Genomic DNA, 21256 nt, shown 5'->3' with positions numbered 1-21256 from the left:
AGGCCGCTTCCCAAGTTGGGGCACCGCTGTCCCACGAAGACGACGAGCTAACGACATCCTCAGCCCGCACTCGGAGTCGGAACCGCGGATATCGATATTTTCCCAATTGGGTCTATCTCACAGAATCGATTATCAAGATCGATTATTAATCGATTATTTTCATGGGTTTTTACGGCTGAGTCGTCGATTAATCGCAACGGGGGCAGGGATCCGGCAACCGGTTTGTCAAACGCCAAGCGGGACGCGACGCGAATTATTTTCGCAGTCCCGAGAACCGAGGAGGGGCGGGCGGAGGGGGGGGGGGGGGCTTAGATTGGTGGATTTCGATAGCCGCGACTCGGGGAGGTCCTCGGAAATTGCAGAAGTATCCGAGCGTTGGAAATCTTAATTACGGGCTCTCCGAGGTGGACACCGGATTCGGACCGGGAAGAATTCACGACGCTCCGACGGCGTTGCCAACAGAACCCGCTCGGGAAATGATCCGCGAAGTCGGAGCCCATATATTTCAGGGACCCTCAACTAAGGTAATAGGTCAAAATGTCCAAAAGTCAAAATGTCCAAACCCTGAATGCCCAAAAATTTAAAAAGGCCAAATATCAGTAATGTCCAGCAAACAAATAAGTCCAAAAGTAGGCGAATGTCCAAATATGGAAAGAGTAATTATATACTAACTGTTTGTTGTAATGGACAAGAATATTTTTTTTTTTTTTTTTGGCTTTTCGTGACAGACGGGGTAATATTAGCCATGTTTGTTATGTTGTCTACTCGCTGTCGTCAACTTTTCACGCGGGACATCCACGCCGCGCCGTCTCCCTTAGCAGGAAATCGAAAAACCTGCTTTGGCAACCAAGAATAAGAGGATAATAGAATATAATAAATTAAGGTGATAATAATTTTTATTTCAACTGAGATGGACTTTTGGCGCAGGTCTGCTGGCATCTCAAGAAGAGAGTGCACCCGCAATGTAAAAGTACGCGAGATAATGGGTGTGGAGAGTGACATCGTGCACGATATCAGGTCCAAGCAGTTGGTCTGGTATGGACATGTGCGAAGGATGGCAGACGATCGGTTGCCCAAGCAGGTTTTCGATTGGGTTCCTCCCGGGAGGCGACGGCGTGGACGCCCTGTGAAAGTTTGGCGACAAGGGGTGGAGGAGGAGATCAGAAGGTGCCAATTGCCTGATGACATTTGGGAGGATAGGGGGCAATGGCGATTGGGCATCGCAGAGCGTGAGGCTGCCCTATAAAAGCGGCTTTATGTATGTATGTATATATGTATGTATGTCTGAGTCGCTGAATGTCTTAAAATTATAATAACTAACTAACTGTATGTATGTATGTATGTATAATTTTTATTATCTTTGCAGGAATCAGACAAGACACTGACTTGGGCGAATCTATTCATCAGAAAACGTTGGTAAGTTTTTAAAGTTATTCAATAATGAAGTTTTTGTTAATATCCAAACATAAGTAGAAGTCCTCAACATGTCCAGAGGGTCGGTGGGCTGTTGAGTAAGCTGTCAACGGGACATCCGAACGGAAGTAAACAACCCGCGTATCTTCGCCATATGGTAATTCCGTTTGGAAATAGACGCGGCGATGTTGCCTTGAATGACCCTGCCTGCATTCGCTGCAACGCATCGTGACTTCGGCGTGAAACCGATGATGAGGATTGGGGCTACGGTTAAATAACTTTTCATGATGGGAGCCTGGCTTGCGGCCGTTATTAGAACTGAACCATCGTACGAGCTTCATTCCTTTCTTTGACGTAGGCGTTCACTCCCCTGTTTGAGGGTCTGTTGACTTTGAGGAAATTCAATGGCTGCATGTTTTCCGAATGATTTGAAGTCAGCGCAATAAAAACAAAGCACAGGTTGACCAAAGTCTGGTGAAAATTTGAACTCTTTTGTTACTTCAGGTACAGGGAAAAAATAGGAAAAATTTAACCAGCCGCTGGTTGTGTCGACTACCCTATTTTTTCCATGTTGCTTTTTTAGTTATTTCAGTGATTTCATCTAAAAGAGATTCGACAAATTTTGAAGGAAACCCGATTGTGAAAATTTGACACTTACTGCTCTCTTCGCTAAACGTCAGCAGAACGTCAAAATCCCGTCAAAACCACGACGAGCCCAATGTGGCAGCCAAAGCGGGGGACAGGCCGACGGGAGGCGCTTAGCGGCACGGGTCCTGTCGGGGACCCGGGGGGGGGGGGGGGGGGGGGGCTCCGTCGAATCCGTGTATCGGACGAGTTAATTGAACGTCGCGCCGCGTTGCCAGCCCGCCGCTAGGTGGCGCTGGAGCATCGGCGACTCGGCGGGCTCCCGCGGCCAGGCGGCGACGCCGGGGCCGGCAGCGCTAAAGCCGGAGACACGACGCGCTGTAGGAGGTAGTCGAGATTTCATCTGTGAATAATCAGAGTCAGTGAGCCGGTCGTCGTTGTTGTTGTTGATTGTTGGGCACCGGGCAGAGCTTCCGTCCCGGAGAAAAACCCCGTATGAACCCTCGAATATTGCCAAATTTCCTCCGGTAGAGCATGTATTTTCGCAGGCAATATTTCCTTCGGAAATTTTCGGATAACTAAGATTAGTGATCAGAAGTCTACGGATTTACCCAAAGACAACTTGAGGGGCATGGAGGACAAGGCGAATAAGTGCAGATTTTGCTATTTTGAGGAACACATGTTTAAAGTTTCGAAATTACATGGATCCTTACGGCGGAAAGAAAGTTCAAAGTGACTTTTTGCTGCTAAAAAATTGGAATTTGGGAAATAATTTTTCACAGAATATGCAATAAAACTAGTTTTACGTGAAACCATAAATATCTTAATTTTTTAAAAAAGTGCACTTATGCGCCTTTCCTCCATCACAAATGTTAGAAACCTCGCATTGCTCTCTTCCATGAGGTGTATAACTTGCTTTCAGAAGTAAACGCTTAGATTTGCCCGATGACCAAATAGTTGAGCAATTGGCTCAGCAATCCTGACTTAATTGGCAAAAACTCACCTAGCAAAATATACACGCTGCTTTAGACTAATCATTGTTTGCTTATTTGCTCAACAGGTTGCTCATTAACCATCCAATAATCGACAAATAGCGTTGACCTCCTAATTTAACTTTTTCCTCACTCGACTACATTGCATGGATTGTTTGTGCTGGGTCTCTATAAAGTATATTTTCTTTGGACAAAGCCCGCAAGATTAAGAGATTTTTCGACAATTCTAGGAATTTATTAGTTTTTCCTTTTAAAAAAAGTTGGGATTTTTTCACAAAAATGGCTCTCAGCACGCACGCTCAGATTCAGCGAGAGAGGGTATTTCATCATCAGTTCACTCATAAAGTAGTCCGGTAAATTTCACTAGAAATACGTTAAATTCTATTATCTTGAGTCTACTTGAGTTTTGACAGAGTGATACTGTGCACTGGAAAAAAACACATTGGATCGAGAGTCTAGGCTCTTAAAAACATCGACAAGAAAAAGTACTCTTGATTCAATCAGAATCTAGCTTAAATCAAGAACCAAGCCTCTTAATTTGAGCGGATTTCCTTTTGATTTAAGCTTAAATCTGATTGAATCAAGAGTATTTTTTCTTGCCAATGTTTTCAAGAGTTTGGACTCTAGATCCAATGTGTTTTTTTTTCTAGTGTGGGTAAAGCTAACTGAGCATCCGGTAGCATTTTCCATACTTTTGTTGAATGCGATTAGAGTTGCATAGTATTTGCTGCCCTAGAGTGCCTATCGTAACTAAATAGACTTTGGAGTACACCGAATTACACTACGATATTTTTAACAGTATATCGAGAGAAATTTGGCAACTTTAAGTGGCGCATACGGTGTTGTCCCCAGGACGGCTGAGAGGGCGCTTAAGTGAAACGTTAACGACTCGGGCGACGGGCGACGTGGACGCGACGTGGACGGAGGCCGCGGTCGTGTCTCGCGGCTCACGACCAGCCCCCCCCCCCCCCCAAGGGGGCCCCTCCCACGCCCCCCTCCGCGATTTGTATCGAAATCCGATGAGTTTTCCGCTGCTCATCGATTCCATGCTCGCTCACCCGCGCGCTTGCCGCTAATAGCAATAACCCAAGTAGCATTGACTCTTAAAATTGGATTTTTAAAAAAAAAAACGTGAGAAAAATTTGCAAATGGGCGAGTCAACCGTTTTTTATCATTACACGGGAAATTCATCCAAAATTTACTTTTAAAAAAAGTACTGGAAAATGGGCATAATAATTTAGCTAAGTTCTAAACTTTGATAAAATGGCAAATAATTTAGCTGAATTGCAACAATCACTAAAATACTTTGGCAAAATCAAAGTAAACTGCAGAGCGTTTGACGTTAAAAACTGAAATTCGTAAAATTAATGATGAAATTTGTTAAATTTATGATAAAGTTTGAAAAAATTTATGATGAAATTTGTAAAATCATGATGAAATGTGTAAAATTTATGATGAAATTTATAAAATTTATGATGAAGTTTGTAAAATGTGTGGTAAAATTTAATAAGAAAATCGATTTAAAAATGTACAAGGTCAAGTGCAACATGAGTTGCAATGACAGCTTTCCCGATTCTTGTTTTTTCCTCAGTGATTTGGAATTCTCTTCCAGACTATCGTAATTTTCGATGTACTACAAGGATTTCCTCTGGTTGCCGCAACGAAAAATAAAGTCACGCCGAGTGCAATAAACCGTCAATGCGCCGTCCTCTTGATCCAAATGAAAATTTCTCCTAATCCATCCCCTAGAGTACACCTAATAGAAATTCAGGTCATCTCGGGTTGAAAAGCTACAAACATACGCAAATGAAAAATACTCACATACTCTGTAACATGTGAAGACGCGTTGATTGACACTTGCCTCGAGGTGTTTGAAAAACGCACGGCTGCGAACTTCCATGTATCGAAAACATGAATTTTTTAATCGAAATTTTTTCTAGGAAATTTTTTCGAGACACAGGCAAGATACTAGCAGTTTTTGGTGTAACTTTGAATTGTTCGAAACATCTTTGGCTGCCAACTTCATGTGTGTCAGTCTGTCAGTTTTACCGAATTTTAGTTATTGTTGATTATTTTTGTTCCCTGTTGTTCTCTTCATTCTCAAATCCACTCCTTTCTAGAACCTTTGAAATCATTGAGAATGTAATCTTTGCAACACACAAAGGAGCGAGTCAATGGGAGAAGTCGGACGAAATTTGGAAACCTTGAGTGTTTATACCTTCAAAAATATAGAAGGGAGAGGTTTTGGAGTGGCTCCATTGGTTTTTTCGTAAAATTTCCTCACGGTAAAATCCCTTGGAATTGAAATTGAAAATGAAATGAAATAAACTTAAAAATTTGCAATTTTAGTCAAAAGTCCACGGCAGACCTCTTCGACCAACTTGCTCCACTGTGCAAGAGGTACACGGACTTTATGTCCACTTTTTTTTACGTCCACAGACTTTTCATCCACAATTTTTACGTCCACAGTTCTAAGGCCCACACTATTGTTAAGTCCATTACTTAAACGTCCACTAAGTTAAGTCCACAAATGTAAAGTCCACTAAAATCAAATTCAAGCGTCATATTTTAGTCCGTGTGTAAAATTATATTGACAATATCGAAATGAGAAAATTAAGAGAGAATGAGGCGTTGTTATCGTAACTCATATTTTAAATGAAATGTTAATTTCTTCTTTTGATCATCTTTTCAAATTGTCTTTGGTAAATACTTGGTTTCATTTCTATCCTTGAAATTTCCGATATAAGATATGCCTTAAATGCACATTCTTTTTTTAATGAAATTGATTACTTCATTTTAAAAACATTTACATTTTTAAAACGTGGTAAATATTTGTAAAACCTTTTCCAAGCAATGGCATCGATATGAATCTCAATGAGCCGTAGTTGTTATGAAAGAAACTATACAAGAATTAATAAAAGAGGAAAAAAACTAAGACACGCAATTTTTTGGTTTTAACTTATTTGTACATCGACCTTCTTGAGTCAAATACGTCCAATTTTGAGCGTTTAGTTGCGCTTACACCACGATGCAGCACCGTAAAAGCCCAAAACATAAAAGAATAAACTTGAATGCTTTCATGGAAATCATTAAATTTGACACGGAACAACTATTATATTTACAAAAAACACATTATATTTTCCAGTAGTACATATTTCTTTTGCATCTGTTTAAAAGGGAATAATCAATGCAGAGAGTGCAAACATTTCAAAATCATGAGTTGAAAAACGTTGACTCCGCGAGTTTAAATATTAGAGCCTAACACAGAGCGGAGCGGCGTGATAGCAGCGCAGAACGCGCACTGGCGCCTACAAACCTAACGGGATACTTCACGCATTGCGCGACGCGTGAAGTATCCCGTTAGGTTTGTAGGCGCCTATGCGCGTATCACGCTGGTTGCCTGCCACGCCGCATTGGATCTAGAGTCCAGACTCTTGAAAACATAGACAAGAAAAATACTCTTGATTCAATCGGATTTTTGCTGGAATCAAAACGAAATCCGCTTAAATTAAGAGGCTTGGTTCTTGATTAGAGCTAGATTCTGATTGAATCATGAGTACTTTTTCTTGTCGATGTTTTTAAGAGTCTGGACTCTAGATCCAATATGTTTTTTTCCAGTGTGGCCAAAATCAGCCAGGAGTAGAGTCAGGATTGTGATGCTTTTTTTTCCTCTTGAATACCACGCGTTTGAAAATCTCAATCAAGGGACTCGACCATCCCCTAAATTGCACGGACAACAATCCGGCACGAGTGCATCGCAGATTGGATTGCATGGATTGAGTGCCCCATACTCGGGGCGCCTTGATGCCTTCTTGTCCCCGTCACGCTTCCCTCGACCCCCATGGCGTCCCCCCAACCCCCTCGGACCCCCTTTTTATTGCCCCCCCCCCATCGGTATCCGACTTTTCATCACTCGGACCCCGGAATCTCCTGGTTGATCAAGCGGACCTAATTGGCCGGGGGAGTCATTAGCCGAAACTTGGGCATGCATACTCGTAATTAAGTCGGACTGGCCACCGCACGGGAGAGTAAATCAAAGCAATCGAAAGTTCGGGAGGATCTCTTGATGAGGAGGAATCTCATCGTCCATTGTTCGGTTTCCTTTAACGAGCTTTCCGAGTGCAAATGGCTGATTATTTCGATGCCGTGTCATGCCTTGCGATGGATCGATCGATCTGTCACTTATACCTCTTTTAGAAAAGGATCGATTATATCCGACACCGTAATAATCGATTCTTTACCATAGCCTCAAATGGGGACAGATCGATATAGTGGCAAGGCGTGAATGATCGATTTTCGATATTTCCTCATTTGAAGCTGTGGTGAAAAATCGATTCGCAACGAACACCCCGTTTATCGATATTTTTCCATAGGTTTAAATGGTAGATAAATCGATATATCGAAAGCACACCATGGATCGATAGTCGACATCGCATCTCGCCACTGGATTATCCCGTCCCGCACGTGACAATGTGTTGTCTGCATCGGTATTAAGATATTCATTTAAGTTGGGTATCAACGCTATCATGCTGCCGATTCGATTTTGATCAGAACAAATGTATGAGCCTTCAAACGATTGTAATGAGAATGTCTTCATGAGGAGAAAGCTCGACGAGCATTGTTCGGTTTCGTGTGGCGCGCTCTGGGAGCGGAATGGCGCTTTCTGTCGGGGTATGATTCGCTTGATCCTGCCTCGCGCGTCACGATATGTTGTTTTCGTGATGGCATCGGTGTAAAAATATTCGTTCGAGTCCAGTATTGATGATGTTATGGCATTGATTCGATTTCAATCGAAACTATGTATAATACCCTCGAACGACCTTAATGAGAATAACTTCTCGAAGGGAGGTCTTGACCGACTTCTAAGATGGGGAAACATTTGAGTGACTTAGAGGGCAAGTCGCTTAAGTGCAGTTTTTTTTAAAAAAATTGAGATATTAATGATTTCAAGTAAAACTAGTACTACTGCATGTTCCGTGGAAAATTCACTCTCTAATTCTAATTTTTAAGCATCAAAAGGTCAGTTTGAACTTTCTCTCCTCCATTAGGATCCATATAATTTTGAAACTTCAAACATGAATTTCTCGAAGTAGCAAAAACTGCCCTTATGCGCCTTGTCCTCCAAGCCCCTCAATTTGTATTTTAGCATTTCAGTTGGAAGACCAGCGTTTGATGGGTGGGGGGGAGGACTGGTGAAAATTTATCAGCAACTGTTTTGGGAGCGTTGAAATTCAGCCACTGAGTTGAGCGACCAGATCAGGAACGGGAACTCAACTCTCTTAGACCGTTCCTGAGAATCCATGACTGAATAGATTTTTTCGGTTTTCATTGGAACACATTTGTGCGTGGTGCACATAAACGGATGGTCGGTGATTGCCAACACTTCAAAAGGATTCGGAGGACTTATGGGGTATTTTTCCAGGAATTTGCCTGCGAGCGTTAGCGAGAATTCCGCCATGATAGATTCGAAAACCTTACCGCAAACGCTATACCGGAGACGCCCCCAGAAATGTTAGTGGAAGTGTTACGAGGAACTCACCGCAAATGTAACCGAGAATATTACTGGTAATGTTACCAGGAATGCTTCAAGGAATTTTACCATGGCGTTCCCAGGAGTGTTGCTAGGCATGTTAGTAGAAACATTACCGATGAATTCGTCGTACGAAAGAACGTAACTGCATTTCAATATTGCCATATGTCTCCTTAAAAGCATGTTTACTAGAAGAACTTTGGGCATTTCTACATGAGAATTTCCGTAATTCTTCTCCTGATCCGTGCAAAAATCAGGTTAATTTTGTACAAAATTTGCGCAAGTTCATTCTTGCAAATTGAATTGTTTGAATCATTTTTGCAACTGTGAAATGGAGTTACGTTTCTTGGTCCAGGAAACTACGAATTGTCACCTGGAACTTTACCGGAAATAGTACAGACAATATTCGGGAATTCCCCCCAGGAATTCCCGTCTTTATCCCAGGCATTCCACTCTCTCGGGAAACTTGGATCCGTACTAATGGTGCCAACCCCGCGGCTGCACCTTAATGGCTCCGCTCGGAACACATCCGTTTTTTACGGTCCGGAGCGGATAACGCATTCTATCGGCGCTTGCGGAAGCCGTAATTAACGCAATCACTCAAGGTTAGAACGGGAGCGAAAACAATTTGCGGGGCGATCGGCGTCTGGCGTCCCGTCCGGTCGCCATGGCAACCGCCTCCCGGATTAAGTCCGTTGCGACAAATTCAGTGGGAAAACAGAACTGCGATTGCTAACATCGTCCGCTGCAATTGGACGTAAAACGACGTGTAACTCCCCCCCCCCCCCCGCCAACCTCCCCTGTTGCAGGGGGTGAGGCGGGGGGGTGCGATGCGGGGCCCGGGAGCCGAGTGCCCCCGTGTGTCCACCTCGATGAGTCTTGTCTTCTGCGCGACGTTGCCACATGCATTTATTGTTTTTACGAGAGATAGGGTCAAGTGCAATCCTGTCTTACTGAGAATGGAAAATTTGCATGCAAATTTTTTATTGCTTCATCTGCAAGTGCATAAAGAGCTGATTTCACCGTATTCTTTGTAATTGTTTTCTGACATGGGGAATAGTATAATAATAGATTTAAAAGTGAGAAAATGCAACTCTTAGTGACGTCATCTGGCGACAAATCCCATTTAAACACACGTGTTTCAGCAGATTAGATCAGTTTGTCATATCTTCTCCAATAATTATTGTTACATTCATGAACCAAGGGTGTCCTCGTGTTCATTCCACTCAGTAGTTTCCACTTAAACACGAAATTCTTCACATTTCAGACACCTGCAAATTCTCTGATAGAGAATTTCAAGAAGACATGAGGAATTCAGTCCTGATTAGCTCCCGTATTTGGGCCTTCTTCGTGTCAAAAAACGGAATAAAGATAGAATACACCGATTGCATTCCTCTGTCGTACCCTTTTTGAGTTCAGGAAGTCCCTTGAAGCAGTATGGGTCCGGTCCCCGTATGAAGCTGAGGAAGCCTTATGGATCAGTCTTCAAGGGGTACCTCTCTATGCCCCCAGACCCCCTCGATGAGGTGCCTTTCTGCCTTCCGCACGAAAAATGCCTTGTTCCGCACATGTTTTCATCGTAATTTTTAAGGATTTTCGCTGAGGACAACTCACCTTTTTACTCTGAAAAAAGGCTTCATCATTATTTCGATGAGCCATTTCCCATGATTTCTGCCATTTTTCGCCCACATCTTCAGTTAGACGCCCTAAAATCACGCTATGGCCGAAAAATGTACATTCTATGTAGTGGGTTGATTATTGAAATTAATAGACAAAGCAGTAGACAAAGAAGACAATGAGGAAATGGAATGATCGTATTGGGCGGTTGAAATGGGTGCGGTTATTATGGACTAAGGGGGAAAATTATGGATTATCCATATAAGGTCTCTCGCTGGTTGCCGTTGTCAGTTTGTTACCCTGTCGTCCAAGCAGAAAGGCCGTAAATTGATTCCAAATATTATAATTCACTTCACACATACTGTTATTTTACACTGAAACCTACTTGCAGGAAGGTTTCAGTTTCTAATTTTGAGTCCCTAAGAGTGAGTGTAACATACTTCCTTTTACCATAAATACATCCATATGTTTTGTCTTGTATTGCAATAAATTTTCATTTCTTCAATCTTAATTATAATTTCTTCAATCTTAATTTCAATTTCTTCAATCTTAATTTCAATTTCTTCAATCTCAATTTCAATTTCTTCAACTTCAATTGCAATTTCTTCAATTTCAGTTTCATCATTTTCAATTTCTTCAATCTCGATTTCAATATCTTCAATTTCAGTTTCAATTTCAGTTTCAATTTCTTCAATTTCAGTTTCATCAATTTCAATTTCTTTAATCTCAATTTCAATTCCTTCAACAATTTCTTCAATTTCAATGTCTTCAGTTTCATTTTCAATTTCACCCCGCAGAGTGCCCTCCACTCGATCGTAGAGCCCTCCTCTTCTCCTCTGGCTGACCCCCGACGCAACCGGGGCCGCGGACCCCAAGCCGGCAACGGTCCGATCGTCGCGTCCACGGGAGCGATTGCCAATTGCCGATCGAAGCCGGCCGGAGCCCTCTCGCCGTGTTATTTGTCACTCTTATCAAACAATTCAATCTCGAGCTCCATTAAACAGCGGCGCATGGCGCGGCGGCACTCCACTGCACAGTGCCCGCAGCCCCCTGCCCCCCCCCGCCCCATCGGTCGAAATCCGAGACGTCCAGCCTCCGCGGGTACTTCTGCTAATTACCAGTAGAAGTCCCCGATCCCAGAACCGCGGCCCCCCGATAACTCATCTCCGGCCCAGCTCACGCACGGGAGCCATGGGCACGCAGAAACCGCAGCCTCGCCGATGACATAGTCGCGGTATGTGGTGAGATAGGTGCTTCCTCGAGGGACCGCCAACTAGTGGGCTCCGCTAGTTCTGAATTGGAGTTTTCCATCTGCTTCAGGGAAGACCCTGTACATGTACACATACTGACATTTACCCATACTGATATAAAAACTCCGGCCGTGGAAGCCGTACTCGGGGGCTATATGGACATAACGTCCGTTTTTCGGGCTCAGAAGCTGAAAGTTCCGGCTGTAGCACCAGGAGCAGTTAAAACTACAGCGTGACCTACATTTTGTAGAACCCAGCAGCTACAATCAAATCCTAGAAAGCATCCACTAGGGCCTCGAAATTGCGAAAGGTATTCGGATGAGATCTCAAAAAAGTTTAAGTTACACTGAAAAAAATGTATAACTACATAGTGCTGTAAAAAATTCGATGCCAACCTAAGAATAGAGAAGAGTAGATTTTAGTACGGACAAATATTTCATTCGAAAAGGATGGCCTCTGGGTCCATACCGTATGAACCCAGCGTCCATACCGTATGAACAGTAAGTTCATACATCTGCTCCTCCATACACGACATGTTTAAGGCACATCTCTGCTGTGGTAGTGAAAGCCAGACCGTATGCACGAGCAGTTCATATTTTAGATTTTCCAAACAGTATGGACTCTTGTCACATAACCATTTTTTTCAGTGTACCAGATTTAATACAGTAAGACCTTGTTCCCACGGAATGTTTCAAGGGATTTGTCCTAAAGACAACGAAATCAGGAAAAAGTTTAATTAATCAATGTTTTTCCCAGTACCAAGAATGGTCCTTGTACCCCTAAGACCAACAGAGAGAGAGAGGAGGAAGAAGTGACAGTGTATTGTGCGATATTTTGTTGTTCACTCGATTGTACGTGTTTGTTCAGTTAAAATAATTTGTCCAATTGTTAATCGCGTTCAATTATTATCTTGTTCCCGGTTAAACACTCGATTTTTAATGATTTGTTATCCCGCGCCAACGTTTTGCAGGAATGTGAGAGCCCCCACCCCATTAAGACGAAATCCCACAGAGTCCATTCCTGCGTTTCGAACATGGGACAAATCCCACGAAAGCGTCCCGTGGAGACAAGACCTAAGGGACGTCTTTCGATTTTGTGGTGATAAGAAGTACAGCTTAAAAAAAGGTAGCAAATGGATTTAAAATCTAAACCTCAATATCAGTACTTCAACAGTGGCGTGGCGTGAATTGCGATGTATCGATTGTTATGCCATTTAAACCTATGGTAAAGAATCTATTCATGAGGTGTTCACTGTGAACACCCTGTTAATCGATCCTTTTCCATAGGCTTAAATGGCATAACAATCGATAAATCGCTATTCACGCCACGCCACTGTACTTCAAACATCCGAGCCTCCATTAAAACACCTGTAAACCATTGCCATTTTCTTGATATCACACGCCTTGTTGTCAATTCAAGTGACTATTGAACATTCCGCAATCCCACTGAGAAAATGTCGATTTATTTGATAGAACTGGCAGCGTGCGATAGCGATCCTTTCACTCTTGGCCGCTAGTTGCCTTTAATTTTCAATCGAACCTCAATAAACATCAGGACTCGGGAGAGTAAGCTGTTAATGTCAGATGGCTTTCCACACGTTGCCGCCCGGTCGGCCGACACCCGCAAAAATCGCCGTGCTAAGTAAAAACGCAGTATGAACATTGAATGTTGCCAAATTTCCTCCGATAAAATACGAATTTACGAAGGATGTTGGAAATATTTTTCAATAGATTTTTCCGACTATTTTGTACGCAATTTAATCTAAAATCTCTGGAACTTTCAATGAAAAATATGGATAAATCTAGTCAAAGATACATGTTTTATTTTGGGAAATTTGACAACTCTCTAATGTTCATACGGCGTTCTTCCTTAGCACGGCAGATAAGACGGAGGGTCTCGTTGGTGAGGGGCCCAGTGCGGCGGCCCGCTTTCGCTCCTTTCCCACAGTCCGTCGCCTTGAAGTTACTGACTTTGATTAGGCGACTATCAGTTCCATTAGAACCTAATCTGCGTCCGTAGTGCTACCGCTTTTCACTTTTCGACCGGAAAGACGCGCCGACGACGGCGTTAAAAGCCGGGCTACACTGTCGCTATCAGGGTTTGTTGCTGTGAGAACTGCGATCTATGAGGTGGCTGCAGGATGGATGTGGGAGAGTAGAGGGAAGCCATCATCAGAAAATTCAAGGGGTGACGTTAAAAGGGTCGGGTCGGTTGCAATCCTTTGATCCTTGTCCCCAAAGTTCATGTAGAATCGCCAGTTCAGGGATCAATAATCCTAGCATCAATTTTACTGAAATTAGGATCATACGGATTGATTCGAACAACAACCATCAATTCAGAATTAAATAAAAACTTAGAATCACAGCATCTTGTGAACAACATTTACTATAAGACTAATTTGCTTTATCCAAACTGACTTAAAAACAATAATTGCCTACTCTTCCGTAGTTCACATAATAGGTAGATAAAAAAAGGGGGGGATGTCCTCTACACAGTCACTGAAAAAAGAGTATGGTAACATCTACTATAAGTCTATATACTTGATTTTTTGAACAATGATACTATTTGGTGAAAATAACTGGAATTGTGAGAGTATTCATCAGAACTCTGTTGATACTTACCGGAACGGTAGACGCTACCATTGATTCTGTTGTTTATTACCATAATCGTACCACTGTGTCAGAGTATGGTGAAATGTATCTTATTTTTTCAGTGTAAGGAAAGGTAACCAAAATCTTGTGTCAATGTAGGAAGTAAAACACGAAGTAACACAAGCTGTTGCTTGATTTTTGTTTTGTGTCAGCTTTCCCTGTGTCAAATCGACCGAATCTTTGGGTTGAAGCAGGGACCAAACCTGTGTGTTGAAAATCTGCCACCTCGATAAGAATTAGTTGCCAGCCTCCAGGGTCGAACCTGTGTCACATCGGAGATAGTCCAATGCGCTATAGCCATTCGCAAGTAGAGACCTCGATCACGGGAAGGAAATAAATAGTGACTAAGTTCGGCAAAACATTTTCTTCATGATCCGATGTCTCAGAGAGTAGCCTACGGGCTGAGTCGATTTAACACAGAGAAGTGTTGAGTAACCAAGTCCTCTGGTTTGACCTGAAAAAAAGGAACACCGAGTGACATTAAACACGGACATTTTAACTGTGTATTAGAGGGGCTCAAAAATTGTGATGAGTACATAAAAAATTCATCTCTATAGATCTTCAAAATCTGGATAAGAAATTTGAACACTCTTGAGTTTTTCGTTTCAATTAGTATATCACGTCATGCTTGATGTAGGTGTTTCGATTGCATATGTACCGACATGAAGTAGCGCTTACTATTTTAGTTGGATTTTCACTAGCTGTAATCCATTCTAAAATTCTTCATTCTAAAACCCATTTGCACATCGTCCTTTTAGAGTCAAATACGTCACATTTTGAGCGCTTGGTTGCGTGTACACCTCGCTGCAGCACAATAAAAGCACAAAATGTAAAAAAAAAATTAAAGTGCTTTAGAAATCATTAAATTTGACACGGAACCACCAATATTTAAAAAACACATTATTTCATTATTATCCTTTGATAAATTGATATATATTTTTTTCCCATCAATTTAAATGAGAATAATCAATGCAGAGTGGGCAAATATTTCAAAATCATGAGTTAAAAAACGCTGACTATGCGAATATAAACATTAAAGCCTAACAGAGCGGAAAGGCGTGCTGCCAGCGCGAGAGGCTCACTGGCGCCTACAAACCTAAGTGGATACTTCACGCATTGCACAATGCTTGAAGTATCCACTTAGGTTTGTAGGCGCCAATGCGCGTTTCCCGCTGGCCAACTATTTCACAACAGAGGTGTTGCACAGTATTATACGAAATTGAACGTATTAAGAATGACAGGCATCCTTTAAAAGTACAGATCTTTCCTCGCAAAATAAATCAAGATACTTATCGTACACAGGAAAAATCTAAGAGCCTTTAGCTGAGGCAAATATAGAGGTTTATCCGGTTCAGGTATAACAAGGTGGGAATCTCTTGATAGATAATTAAGTCCTGTTACATCAAAGAAGTGTAGAGAGTTTTAGTGAATTTTGTCTCATGGAATTGATGCTCCCCCATTTTTACCAAAACTCTCAACTATATATTATTCTCCGTTGGATCGAACAGACAAAACAAAAAAACAAGCAAACCCTCATTCTTCCAAGACATTATACATTTTCATCAAAAACGTCGTGAGCAATTGTCGTTTGTACTTACATGTGGGCCAATTAACTTTGGGTCTCGCAACTGGCACGTGGACCACAACTCCCGTGCCGAAAAAACGCGTGGACGTAAATCACTGGAAAAAACAGGTGCGCGGACAAAAAATCGTTAGCGAAATGTCCTATAACCTCAGCCTTACTTTATGAACTCATTGTAATTTTTAGGTCATTTTTCTTAAGGAACCTCGCTTTAGCAAAGGTTTGTGTATTTTTTTTAGGGACTTTTATCCATTTACGTCGAGTAAGTGTAAGAAACTTCAGCTGATTGTATACGCACAAAAAATCATTAAAAAATAGTCCTCAGTCTGTTGAGAGGAACGCTCTTAGTTTTGCACCATACTGTTGGTTATGTCGAGATGACATCGTGTTCTAAACGTAAAAAAAACTTACCTCTTCGGGCTCAGTGATGTCATACCGGTGGAAAATAGTACATCATGTAGTCGCGTTAATTTCACTCGCCTCGACCAACACAGCGTCTTAGCGCCTTCCGCGTGCATTGATACAACTATTTCGACTCTGAGGTAACACACATCGCATATTCACTGAATGGAAGGAGCATAAACTGTCTTGATTGAATTTTCACGGGTTTCCTTCCATTTATAAGATTCGTATGAAGCGCTGAGTCAGTAACTATTAATCTACATAGCCTCTGCTCACAGCATACCCTTGAGGTCGGGGTATTTTAGTCTCCTTGCTTAGTTTATTCGTTTGACTCCCTACAGGAAAGAGTGACCTCACGGAACGTCGAACTCAACATTGAATGTTACAAAATGGGGTCCCATTCAAAATTTTTAGTTTTTCCAGTGATGCATCTCACTCGCTGCAATCCCCCAGCGGGCCGATTATTGAAATTGATAGACAAAGCTATGGACAAAGAGGAAGAAAAGGGATATGGAGGGATTCTATTGGTGGAAGCGGGTAGTTTCAATGGACAAAGGAAGTAGGGACTAACTAAAGGCATCCCACGAGAGACCTTATAGTTAGTCCGACATTTTCTCCCTTAGTCTATAAGAACCACCAACAACCATCTCAACCAATAGGATCGCTCCATGCTCCCTATGTCTTCTTTGTCTACCGCTTTGTCTCTCGAATTCAATGATCAGAGTCTGTTTCGCAGTCCTCGCCGACCACCCCTAAACCCACCACCGACCTCCTCCGAGACCCGAGTGGGGGCAAAAGGGGAGGGGAAGGGGGGGATCTCTCAAAAACCGGGAAAGAAAAGCAAAGCCACGACTGCGTCGCTTAAAAATGAGAAGCTGTTTGCAATCAGCGGGTATTAAATTAGAACGAAAGATTGCAAATGCTTGGGGAGCGGATAATGAGTTTATCTAATTACCGGGCCTGGTCCAAGTACTCGCCGGTCGCCGGCTGCATAGCAATAAGCCCCCCTCCCGGGCCCCCCGTGACCCCCCAGGAGCCCCCCTCCGGCCGACTCGGTAGCCCCGGTATAAACCAGTAGCAGTGCACCGCCCAAACACGCTCTGACATGACAGTGAGAAATCGTTGCCGGCCCCTTCCCCCCCCCCCCCCCCCCCCCCCCCCCTCCGCCCCCCGGTGCCCTTCGCATCCCTTGCACTGCGCTGTGTACGTTTCTCGCTGCAGACTCATTTGAACTACCGCCCGGTATTAGTCCTCTCTCAGATTCCGCTCTTCCTTTTTTAATCGACACACAGACTTCTTGTATTACTTTGCCCCCCCCCCCCCCCGAGATGCCCGTCCGATAAACCCGTAATCAAACCGATCGAAAGTCAATCTCAGACACGTTTCCCGCCTTCCACGTTGCCTCATTTACGAGGGATATCAGAAAATCAGGGCTGCGCGTGCGGTCGATTGGAGAACTGGTCATTGAGTTAGTTGGGGAAAAGTTAGTCGACAAGGTCATGAAAAAAAAATAGTTTGAATCGGAGACGCATGACGAGTAGGTCAGTTGGGGTTAGAGTACCTGTATACGGGAGAGTATTGCCATCTCTGTGTCGCTCTCTGATTGGTTCATCAGTTTTAGGCTATCATGGAGCTCCAAAGTTAGACCAATGTAAACAGACCTGACCCAGAGGAACACGTATTATCGGCTGAGAAATGAATGATAATCACACCCAAAGCTTAATTTCTGGCATAAATATTCATCAAAGATCGATCCAAATCCAATTCAGAGGTTGGATATCGAAAATTTCTTTCACACCCAAAATCACGTCTAGAACTTTGTAGAACTTTTTCGCCATCTTGTTTTCCGTAGTAAAAGGATTGAGATGGCAATACTCTCCCGTATACAGGCACTCTAGTTCCTAACTGTCTCGCGGCCCATACCTGCCGGTTTTGGGCTCAGACGCAAGCGGAGTTTGATGCGGCCCTAAACCGGCAGTTGTGGGTGCTATCTGCCCTATGTTTCTAACGCAATCCGGTTTTTTCCCGAGTTTGATTCACACGGTACAAAAAAGGTTTTCCATCAGAGAACCGAAGTTTTCAGTTATAAAATCAAACCACGATTTAGGTGATCGAAATTCTCGTTATCCATACCTCAATGGGGATACTTAACAGTTATACTGCAAAAAAATATGACAACTTTTACCAGGAGCATGAATTCTTACATCAGATTAATTGATTTTTGACTATTAGTGAATAGGGTCTTTGTGACCATACACTCCACTGGTGAATACTATACTCACTCATATCACTGTCGCTTAAACCATACTTTTTCCTCTCAGTGTGTATAAAGTATTACGCGATTTTAGCTCCAGGGATCTAAAATACACTGGAAAAAACACATTGGATCTTGAGTCCAGACTCTTAAAAACATCGACAAGAAAATCTCTCTTGATTCAATCAGAATCTAGCTTAAATGAAGAACCAAGCCTCTTAATTTAAGCGGATTTCGTTTTGATTCAAGCAAAAATCCGATTGAATCAAGAGTATTTTTTCTTGTCTATGTTTTCAAGAGTCTGGACTCTAGATCCAATGTGTTTTTCTTTTTTTCCAGTGTAGGGTCTTATTCATTCTGAAGCCCTTGTTTGGGAGGCTCTTCAAAACCAAATGATCATATTATGCTGAAAAGACTTATGTGCAAATGAATTGAATCAAATGGAACTATGAGACATGCTAATCTCATACACATAGTTTCTTTCGATCGCAATTACCATTAAAAAGTTTTCAGTATAAAAGTGTCTAGATGGGCCAGAGGGCCCATCCAGAAATGCTTAATAATGAACAACATGGCAGCATGGCCCACCTGCCTTATTATACCCTCCGATTCCTTCCTGGGCCTATTACGCCGGCCCGTGCCCTCCACCCGCCCAAGTGCCCCCTGCCACTCCTCGAGACTCCCCCCATCCCCCCCATTCCCCGCGACCCCCCTCCCGGTATCATCCTCTTCACGCCTCTATCAAGACACGTACATTCCATCGCGGAAATCTGGTGCAATTTGATTGCAGGCCCACCGTTTTTAGCCTCAGCGACTGCGGTTAAGTTAAAATAATAATGGGCAGGTTATGGCCGATTTTAATAGCATAATTCGTGTTTTTTAAAAGTAACGGAATGAAAGCAGTGTGATCATCTCCGGTTAAAATTCAGCGGGCATTCCTGGGTACGAGGGTCTTTCGGAGGAAACGGGCGGTTCAAATATGATCGTTTTCTTGGAGGGTGTAACAAGTAAACACACAGATTTTACACATATCCACAATCCATCGGTGTATAGACTCATTTCGTCGGTTCATATACAAAGAACGCAACTGCATTCCGATTTCAAGTTCGAAATTTCCTTTTGCGCACTGTTTTCATATCAGAAAACTGATTCTCAGACTAAAAATCCCGGTAATTTTACATCTAATTACCCGCAAAAGTAAGCAAAACTTTGGACAAAAATAAATATATATCATGTAATATCAAAATTATATAATTGAGGCGTTGGGTGAAAAAAGGACATTCCTTGGTTGCGTGTTTCAGAATCTCCACTGCTAATTTATATTTTAGAGAGAATATCAATTCGGTAAATTATCTGAAATTTTTAGTTTTCAGCATTGTGAAATCGTAAAAAACAATTTAATATCATAACGATTTCTATGCATTAGCTTCAGTTATAGTGAATGAAACGATAACGGAAATCCTGAGCTACCACAATCAAGAAATGCCATTTTTGCACCGAGCGCTTCCGTTGTAAAACAATCCAAATGTCTGAGTCGACTTGGCAACCTCGGAGCGGAGTTACGTCCCTTTTCCCGGGAAACGAGGATCCCGCGTCTGGAGGCCCGCTTGTCATTTGCATGTGGCGAAAGTTCGGGGCAAACTTAGCCGGAGCCGGGATCACCGAGGGGGAAAAATGGAGAAAGCGCATAAAGTCGGAGCCGCGACAGTGTCAAAATCGGAGGGATTTTAACTGCCAGACAACGACGTGCTGAGGAGGAATCGTTCGCGAGGTGTGCGAGTTACGACTCCCACCCCCACCCCCCACCCCCAAGACCCCCGGAGAAAGCCGTAAGACGTATTGAAAGGATACGGGATGCTCTCGTAAGGGCTGCGCGCTACGTAAGGTCCCGACACTAAATTTGCACCCCTGGCATTCGCAGCGGTTCATGAATATGCAAACCCCCTCCCCCTCTCCCCCGGTCCCCGAGATCATCGGTATCCCCCCTCCCCTCCCCCCCCCGGTGTCCTCGCCCACAATCACAACACTTGAAGCTCCGCTCCAGAGCTTTCCGCGGCTCACAGTGGATCAAGTGGTGTGGATAGCGAATGAATCATAACTCAACTTCGTTTCGAGGAGGGTGGGACTTTAGGGGCAGCGTTTCCGAGGGAGGGATTTCTCTCCTCAAGGTATCGCCATAAATTAGGATGGCACCTCGCGAGAGATGCCTGCAAAAGAGTCTTCACGAATTTGTTTGGGAAAGACTAGCTGGTAGCGTCGAGATCAAGAATCGCGAGCACCAAAAAAATGAAATGTTGAAGTTTTTCTAATGAGCATCCATGGACAAACGAAAGGTTCGAGCAGTGCGTTTCAAAACTTCACGAGGAAAACGATTATCCAACGGGATATATTTTCTCGATTTAATTTATTTTGACTATTCAAAAGGCGTTCTTGTTCTGGCGTTCTGGCCGACTTGTCTTTAACTCTGGCCGCCCATAGGGCGTATCTTTAGCATTTACGCAATGCACTCCGGGTGCAAGCGATAATTTTAGGTGAATTATTTTGGAGAGAATGAAATTTCAGTAAGTAGTTACATCATTGAGGAATGTGCGTGAATCATATTTTAAATACAAAAACAAAGTCAAATGTACTATTTCCGATGAATCGTCGATATCGATGTATTGAAGTCGGTTGCAAAATGGGAACAGCACTGCTTTCGACTTTATTTTAAGAAATATAATCGTGTATCGTAGCGGCCCTTTAAAATTATCAGTTTCTTGGTGGGAAACCAAAACTACTTGCTATCATAAGAGAATACTTCGATGAAAAAACAACATTTTTACAACACTGTAATCGCGCTGGTTCCTTTTTGCTAATGGCCTGGTCACACGCTCAAATTTCCGTCAAATTCCGATCAAAAAGATGACCAAGATGGCGGTCGAGGGTTATCTAGATTGATGAGTAAAATTTATTAAAACAGCGTGTTGATTGGAATAAGCAT

At 42.8% G+C, this 21256-nt stretch overlaps 1 protein-coding gene across 2 annotated transcripts in view; it reads left to right on the top strand.

Annotated features, from left to right (window-relative positions):
• LOC109030125 (uncharacterized) overlaps positions 1-21256 on the top strand; it is a 144360-nt gene that overhangs the window by 103701 nt on the left and 19403 nt on the right. For both annotated transcript variants that reach the window (XM_072302991.1, XM_072302990.1), the window contains exon 4: positions 1367-1416. The gene's annotated coding sequence lies outside the window, so the exon portion shown is untranslated. The remainder of the gene's footprint in view (positions 1-1366; positions 1417-21256) is intronic.

This window comes from Bemisia tabaci, chromosome 7 (genome assembly GCF_918797505.1).
Source record: "Bemisia tabaci chromosome 7, PGI_BMITA_v3".
NCBI classification, from domain to species: Eukaryota; Metazoa; Arthropoda; class Insecta; order Hemiptera; family Aleyrodidae; genus Bemisia; species Bemisia tabaci.
The sequence above is the reverse complement of the archived record's forward strand: the minus strand, read 5'-3'. Positions and strand labels throughout refer to the sequence as shown.